This window comes from Elaeis guineensis, chromosome 15, assembly GCF_000442705.2.
Source record: "Elaeis guineensis isolate ETL-2024a chromosome 15, EG11, whole genome shotgun sequence".
NCBI classification, from domain to species: domain Eukaryota; kingdom Viridiplantae; phylum Streptophyta; class Magnoliopsida; order Arecales; family Arecaceae; genus Elaeis; species Elaeis guineensis.
Genome location: NC_026007.2, coordinates 38,599,469 through 38,608,090, shown reverse-complemented (window position 1 = coordinate 38,608,090; position 8,622 = coordinate 38,599,469). Strand labels below are relative to the sequence as shown.

Genomic DNA, 8,622 nt, shown 5'->3' with positions numbered 1-8,622 from the left:
ATGATCAAACAGTAATTTCTTTTGAGTGTAACTCCATAGGTTCGAACCTAAGCCAGTAGCACAGGAACAACTTCTTGAACTAATCGATGTAACCATCTAGCAATGAGACCCAATGTTCAGATAGGACGAATGATTGCAAAGCAACATTCAAGAACCTACTAGTGTATGGTTATCATATAATTCATCCCTTTGACCCTAATACCTAAGGTGATCTAGAGTTTAACTGTCAACCCTGAAATAGTCAACCACATTGTATTTCAACCTTTCAAATTTATCACATAGATTATTCTGATCAAAATTTTACTAAATTAAAATACACTGATGCATCAACTCCTACTTATTCGAAGAGATCAATCCCGTCTTAACTCACGCACGACGTGACAAGTACTTGACTGTACCTAAAAATTTTTTATTACTGAATTAGAAATTCATATAGTCTACCATCAAAGTATAGTGAGTTGCTTGCAAGTCATCGTGGTGATCTCAGACAGAGGGACACTTATACCCATATCCTTTGTAAGCTACTCCTGACAGCAGAGTGCTCCATAGTTGGTCACATTCGATGTGAATGTACTCCTATATTCCACTTGCATGCCATACCAGTGTCTCTACACTCTTTGGTTAAGAGGACAATCAATCCATATGACACACAACGACTTATACTTGATATCGTTATCGTCCTAGTAATAACATATTATTTGGTCATGAATAAGTTTAAGGACTAAATCTTCTATTTAAATTAGTCCTATGGACTTCATCACAACTCAGGAGTTCATATTAATGATGTAAATATTTGTGATGAAAATATCAAATAATTTTTAGTATTGAATAATTTATATACAAGTACAAATGAACACAACTATCAACAGACTGACGATTGGCTTTGAGACATAATTTCCAATACCCCAGCACCTCAGTTGTATGGAAGTATTTTAGAGGATATCCCAATTGGACGAAGTCCCGTTTGACATTGAATTTAACAAGCAGAAGCCTCAGAGATTCGGTATAACTCTTAATTGGATACAGCGAAGCATCTTCTGAGAATTGCCCTACTAGTCCACCAATTTGATCCGTCATAATCTTGACATCATGCATATCAAGAAGAATATATTTGATAATATTTTTTATATTGTTATGGATGTGAAGGATAAGACGAAGGATAATTCCAAGGCTCGAACAGATATGAAGAACATATATAAGCTTCCTCTATTAGAGCTGGTTGAGGTGTCATCTGAAAAATTTTTGAAATTGAAAACATCTTATACCTTAACAAAGGAGCAACTGAAGGATGTTTGTGAATGGTGCAAGAGCCATAAATTTTTAGATGGTTATGTAAGTAATCTTGCTTGGTGTGTCAATGTCAAAGATTGCAGATTTTAGGGGCTAAAGAGCCATGACTGCCATGTATTCATGCAATAATTACTCTCATTAGCATGGCATGATCTCTTTCCCAACTCCATATGAAGTTTTTTGACCGAGCTTAGCCTTCTATTCAGAGATATTTGTGCTACCAAACTATCCACCGATCATATCTCCAGTCTTGAGGCAAGCAGTATAGAGACCATATGCAAGTTGGAGAAGATATTTTCTCCTAGCTTCTTTGACTCCATGGTGCATCTCATGATTCATTTAGTGTATGAAGCTAGAGTGGGGGGTCCAACGCAGTACAAGTAGATATATCCATTTGAAAGATACATGCACAGTCTTAACAAGAAAGTAAAAAATAAGATCCGAGTCGAAGGTTCTATTATGGAAGCTTATATAATAGAAGAGATTTTAAATTTCAGCTGATACTACTTTAATCCCAGTGTGCAGACCAAGCTGACTCAAGAGGGATGAAATGATGATGGTGATGCTGAGAAATCAGAGTTAAAGATCTCAATATTTGCCTATCTTGCTCGAGAACTTGGGCACGAGATTCGTCAGATTTTCTCTGATACTGAACTTCGACAGGTAGAGACATATATTTTCCTAAACTACATGAAGGTCAACCCATATTTTCTGTAAGTGTCCATCACAATCCTAACTCTTTAATCACTTATTTCAATATACTTATCTTATGTATATTTAGGTAATATGATGAGATATTGAAAGGAGAAAATTCGAGCATAAGTAATGAAGAAATATCAATACAGTGCTCCCAGAACTTTATATGTTGGTTCCATCAATTGGTAAGCATCCATTATCATTTTATATATTTTAATTTTTTTAATTTATTCTTTTAATAATACATAGGTCATTTAAGGGAGTGAGTCCATATCAACAAAACTAAGACCATTAGGTTACGGGTCAGAAAAATATGTGATATATTATAATGGCTGTAACGTAAATAGTTTCAAATTTCATGTCCAGCAATATAAAAATTATAAAAGCACAATGAATAGTGATGTGTGTATAAAAGACAGCTGATGGGAAGATAAGGTGGAGAGTGACTACTATGGAATCCTTGAAGTGATTAAGATGAGCTACATTGGAGGTAATAGTGTCATTCTATTTAAGTGCCAATGGTTTGATACTGACAATGGTATGAAGGTTGACCACGGCATGGGCTTATTGAAATCAAACATAGATCAAAAGCTTATATCAATGAGCCATACTAGCTGCTCAAGTATATTATAGTCTTTTTTCATCAAAAGAAAGAGAAAGGAAAGATTGGTGAGCTGTATGCAAAATTAAGTTTCAAGCCGTTCATTACGCTCCCGAAAAAGATGAAGAGGCCTAATTACCAGAATGCTTCCAAGAGGATAAGACAATAGGAGTTCATCAATTATTCAATGATGTGGAATTGGATGCTCTAAAAATTCTCCTACGAGAAGATGGCCAACATGAGAAGATAGATCCAACTGAGATTGTTTTAAAGGACAATCTTTCCTAAGAAGGAGAAGAAGAGGAAGAAGAGGAAGAATCAGAAGATGATTCCAAAAGATACCAAATATCTGAAGAGGCCGATGAGTAGCGCTAAGTATATAATTCTTGGATCATTTTAATTACTTATGCATCATTTTAAATCTTGCATTGCCATCCATAATTGTATAATTAATTTGGTGAATCTATTTATTTTTATTTTTAGATAGTATACATCATATCTTCCAGAGACTGGAGCCACGCCAGCCGAGGATAGAGCTCTCGAGGAGAGAGCGATCATGCGGTTAGACTGGAGCCACGCCAGCCGAGGATAGAGCTCTCGAGGAGAGAGCGATCATGCGGTTAGCTCGCATGGTTCTGCACCTCTCTCATCAGACGGTAAGCTCTAATACTTAATTTATATATTTTTATTTATGTTATTTTATCATTTGTTAACTAATATAATATTCTTTACATTAGATGTTTTGCACTCAAATTTAGAGGATAGAGGATCACCAGTAACCCCACAGTCGCATGCAGTAGTGTTGCTCCTAGATTGATTTTGATGATTACAAAGCAGATTGAAGGGATACAATATTTTAAAATGAAAAAGTCCTTATGCTCTTCAAGGGCAAAATTGTAATTTTACTAAAATCCTGATTTGATAGTACCATTTGGTAGAACAAATGATTTGAAATCTATTGGTGAAAATTTTAATGTGTTTGGACTTATATTTTTGAAGTTATGAAGGTTTGAAGTGCATGAGTCGACTCATGAGTCAACTCATGGCACTGTGAGCTGATTGGCACGCAAAAATTCTCCTTGGCATGCTAGTTTTCTGGCTTGGCACGACCTGTGAGTCGACTCATGAGTCGACCCACAAGGCATGAGTCGACTCATGAGTCGACCCCTGCTAATTTGAGCCAAGAATTTCCAGAAACGCATTCTCTGATTTTTGCAACAGAGGTCGACTCATGAGTCGACCCCTGAAGCATGAGTCGACTCATGAGTCGACCCCTGCGATGGGAAATGTCAGCAACGGCTATTTTTTTGCCCGTTTTAATTGCCATTTATGCTTCCTAAAAATCCTCTAACGGCTCTTTATCTGCCTAAATTGTTTTCTCTTGCTTCTAATGCTACAAAATGCTTTAAATGATGAAAGAAATTGCAGATTAAATAGCGGATCAAACGTGAAATCAAATGTGAAGAGAAAAAGAGGAAAAAGAGAAGAACAGAAGAGAGGATCCGAAATTTGCAAGAAAAAGCCTGAGATCAACGAAAAATCCAAAGAGAAAAAGAGAGAGGATCCACAATATACCAGAGAGATTGTGATAGAGAAAAGCTAGATCTTTCAAGGAGAGAATTCTTCACGCCTATTGTTTCAACCTTGATCTAGAGATCGTTCAAAGCTTTCAAGAGATCTTCAATCAACAATCAACCTCTTCTCAAGCGTTCAAGCATTCATCCACTTTGAGAAATTCTGAAAAAGGGGTTCTTCATTTGAGTAAAGCTTTTATTGTTATATTTGCTCATTTAAGGAGCTGTTATTGTATTAATCTGTGCTCTAAATATTCTTACTCTTTGTGAGTTTTTGCTCTTGTTTTTGGAGGATTTCCAAAACAAGGAAAGGTTGATCCGAACCTGAAATCGGAGTGTTTTGGGTTTGCTTGTACCCAGAAAACAAGTGTTCTAGCTTGGGATAGCTAGTGTCGGAGTTTCCGACGTCTTGTATTCTAGCTTGGGATAGCTAGTGTCGGAGTTTCCGACGTTTTGTATTCGGGTTGAATACAAAGGATAGTGGATTGAAATTCCCAAGTGGGATCTTGGGGAGTGGATGTAGGTGCAAGGTTAGCACCGAACCACTATAAATTCTTGTGTTTGTGGTGTGCTTTATCGCTTTATCTTATTTCTTTATTATATCCTTGCAATACTGCTTTAGGTAATTAATATTGATTTAAAGCCATTATTTTGTTCTTCATAAGTTATCTGTTGGGCTTAAAATTTTTTAGAAACCCAATTCACCCCCCCCTCTTGGGTTGCATAGCTGGGCAACAAGTAGTGACTGTCGGCTCTCAAACATAGTGCCGTGGTTGAGAACCCATCCAGCATGCAGTACCTCTGACTCGATCGGAGGATAGAGAGATCATCCATATCCAAAGCCGCTCATAAGTACTAGATGCTCAATTAATATGTTTAGAATTTAGTAATTTTAGAGTTAACATTTATTCTTCGAAATCAATTTTATAGCATATTCAGAGAGCCTTCTACATCTCATGTTATTATCGGGATTATATGCCGATTGACGTTGGGACCGATAAACAAATTCTCGAGTTGGCCGTCAGAAGCTTGTGATGCAGCTTGAGAGATATTTTTGGTAAGTCAAAACTAGTTTAATTTTTAATTTTTTGATACATTGGTATTTTAATTACATATTAATACATACTTGCTTCTATCTTGTAGGAGTACTATCGATTCGAGACAGTCCAGGATGAGGAAACTGGCCGTCGGACCTTCGAAGAGGTGGCCACATGGAGGTTCTGAGATGGCCTCTACAGCCTCAGACAGTCTGCCATCCAGCACATCGATTTCTAGTCACCATCGAATTGGAGGTTCTTTCGGGTCATTGGATGTAGGCAGACATATGGCAGGCCCTCTGCGATCAGTGGAGCAACAAGAAGTACTTCGATAGGCGGCAGAGGGCTCGACAGAACTAGACCATCCAACAGGATCCGATCAGGCACACAGGTGGCTCGGCACACATGTTATGACTGACAAACTGATAAGAAATCTATACCAAAACTCTTCACTAGAACTGTAAAAACTCTTATATGCATGTTTTAATTAATTTAATTTTATTATTTACTTATTGTAGATACGGTAGCTGGGTTGTCCACTAGACCAGTTGTAGTTATGGAATGCCACACACCAGTTAAGGACGATTGGTGACTATTTAGATTCCACGTCGTGATAGATTGTGGTAAGAATTTCATATTTTATTTACTAGTTATGTTGTTACAAGATCTAATTTTTATATTAGAACTATTATATTTCTGAACTATACAGACGCATTATCCGGAGTACGTTGCTAAGAGGTACGGTGATGACCCATCTTCTCAGCCTCCCTTGATCTTGAGGGATGGCTCAGCACCACTGGGGGGGTGAGTAGGAGCCGGATCATAGGATTCGGCCACAGCTTCAATGCTCCACTGACTAATATCCTTCGATGTCGTCACAAGCCTCGATGTCCTAGATCTGGAGTGATATGTACATAGGGGAGGTCGTATAGAGGCTTCTGAGCCAGCGACCTTAGAGCCTCCTGGATGCCATCCATGATACTGTCATTGAGCTTCTCCAGGGTTCGCAGCTACACGATCGATTGGGCTCATCATCTCAGCCATCACATCAGGTAATTATATTACTAAATCCTTTTACTTGTTTTAAGTTTTCATATTTAGAAACTTCATATATTTAGATTTGAATCCAGGAAGGAGATCTAGGGGCTAAAAATTCATCTAATCATCTAATCGATGGTTTGAAGGTGTCTATAGCTTCGTATTATCGAACAGAATGTGTAGGAATAATCTGTTTAAGAATTTGAAGAGTCTATCAAAAGATACGCTTTTGTATCAAAACTTATTAATATTATTTTATTTTTTTATTAGAGGATGCTGGGACATCCAGCTCTCATCCACCAGCTACTAGAGAGGAGCAGGAGGAGGAGGCGGACGATGACGAGGATCAGACCTGATTTTTTTTTGATGTATTATATTTTTTTGTATTGATTGTAAAAAAAATTATATAATTTATATTTTTAATATAATATAATTAATTTTTAATTTTTGATTGTCATATTATCTTTAGATTTTAATTATAACAAGTATTAAGAACCATAATTCATTGTAATTAATTAAAATAAATTTTAAAAATATTTTTTTTAATTTTTAAAAAAATAAAATTAATTATTAATGACGGTATTAACGATGAAAAATATCATTGCTAATACTTATTAGCGACGGCATTAGCAATGATATCGCCAACTCTAATACTTTTAAAAAAATTATTTAATTTAAAAATTAAAAAAATTAGAGACGATATTAGCGACGGCAATATTTGTCACTAATAATTATTAGCGATGATATTAGCTACGAAAATACTGTCGTTAATATTTTTTAATTTTTTTAAAAAATTAATTTAAAAATTAAAAAATAATTAGCGATGGACTTCTTCCATCGCTAACGCCGTCGCTAATAGTCATATTAATAACGGTGATATTTTTCATCACTAATAAAGATATTTAGCAACAAGATTTTTTTAGATTGACTATTACGATGGAATTAGCGACGATGATGTTATTAGCGCTGGCAAATAGCCGTTGCTAATAGTCTGGATTCTTGTAGTGCATGACACATTCCAAATGATCATTCACGAGTTATATAATAATAAAAATTTAAATATTATTATAATAAAAATAATAATTAAAATATAATATTAATTTTGAATAATATTATTATGATAAATATTATATATTAATAACTAATTAATAATCAACTAACTTTCAATGTATGATAATAAATTCAAGGTGTTGCACCACCATCCTTCTACCGCTGAGCAATAGAAATGCTGTGATGCTCCTAACTAGAGAGCGTAGCATCATTCCATAAATATTTTTTTATTGTAACATATCTTGTTTTATTCATAAAAAAATTTTTCATCACCAAAATCTTTATTTTAGGAAGTGGATGTATGAATACGTGATACCTATGAAAATGATTTTTACATATTTGGTAGACCATAAAAAAGTAATATATTTTAATATCTTATATTTGATTGAGCATTTATTTTTTTAAAAGATTATGTAAAATATCTATTATATCATTAATAAAGAAAAAAAATTTATCTTATTCTATTTAAAAATTTAAAATATTTTTTTAAAAAAAATTATCCTACTTTTCAAAATGTTATTGCCCGTTCGTCACAATAAGCCGATTCAAATCTTGCAAGCCTGGGGGCATGGCCAATGTGCGGTACGGCCTTGACAATGTTGTTGAACATCTTTCATGCCTCAAAACGTCCATGCGTAGATTAACAATAAGCCGCTAATAGTTAGATACTGGCACGTATGGTAGGCTGTAACGTCTCAGTTTTTAAAGCTGATATGGACTGTTGGAGCTCTCACGTCGTTGTTCAGAAAACAAAAGCCGCTGCGTGGAAATCTGCTAAGCATCAAGTAATCACACCCTTTTATTCAATTTTCTCAAAAAAAAGAAAAGAAAAGAAAAATCCTTCTATTCAAACTTGAAATGTGCAGCTTCACACCTAACATCAATAGCAGTCATTTTGCTGCAAGCGAAAGGGAACCTAGTTTTCTTCTTCCATCAGTCATCAGCCCAATCTAACGTCAATCTTTAGGGAAATGCATACAAGTCTTAAGGTAGTTTTGCTCCATAGAATCATGCATCAAATTTTCTCCATGACCTTCAAATTTCTCTTGCATCACCTTTTGTCTTTTGCTTAGGACAAGTATATGAAAGTGTTTTTACGTAACATCATCATGTAGAAAAGGGTAGGCAACAGAATGCCGGAAAAGAATGGTAACTGGAAAAAGCTTATATAAAACTTGGTATTTCTTTCCTTCCATACACGATCTCTGATATCAGCACAAACATTTGCCACATTAGAAAAGCCTCCATGGAAAGATTAGGGTGCATGATTGGACCCAGCAACATGAAATACTTTTTGAGCAAAGTTACTTGAGGGTTTTCTTCAAGTGCCATGCGA

At 35.4% G+C, this 8,622-nt stretch overlaps 1 long non-coding RNA gene across 1 annotated transcript; it reads left to right on the top strand.

Annotated features, from left to right (window-relative positions):
• The first annotated feature begins 4,400 nt into the window (after positions 1-4,400).
• Positions 4,401-6,592, top strand: LOC140854120 (uncharacterized). Its single transcript, XR_012137231.1, has 5 exons — positions 4,401-5,218; positions 5,305-5,589; positions 5,717-5,821; positions 5,908-6,250; positions 6,507-6,592. It is a non-coding gene; the product is annotated as an uncharacterized lncRNA (long non-coding RNA).
• Positions 6,593-8,622: the final 2,030 nt, after the last annotated feature.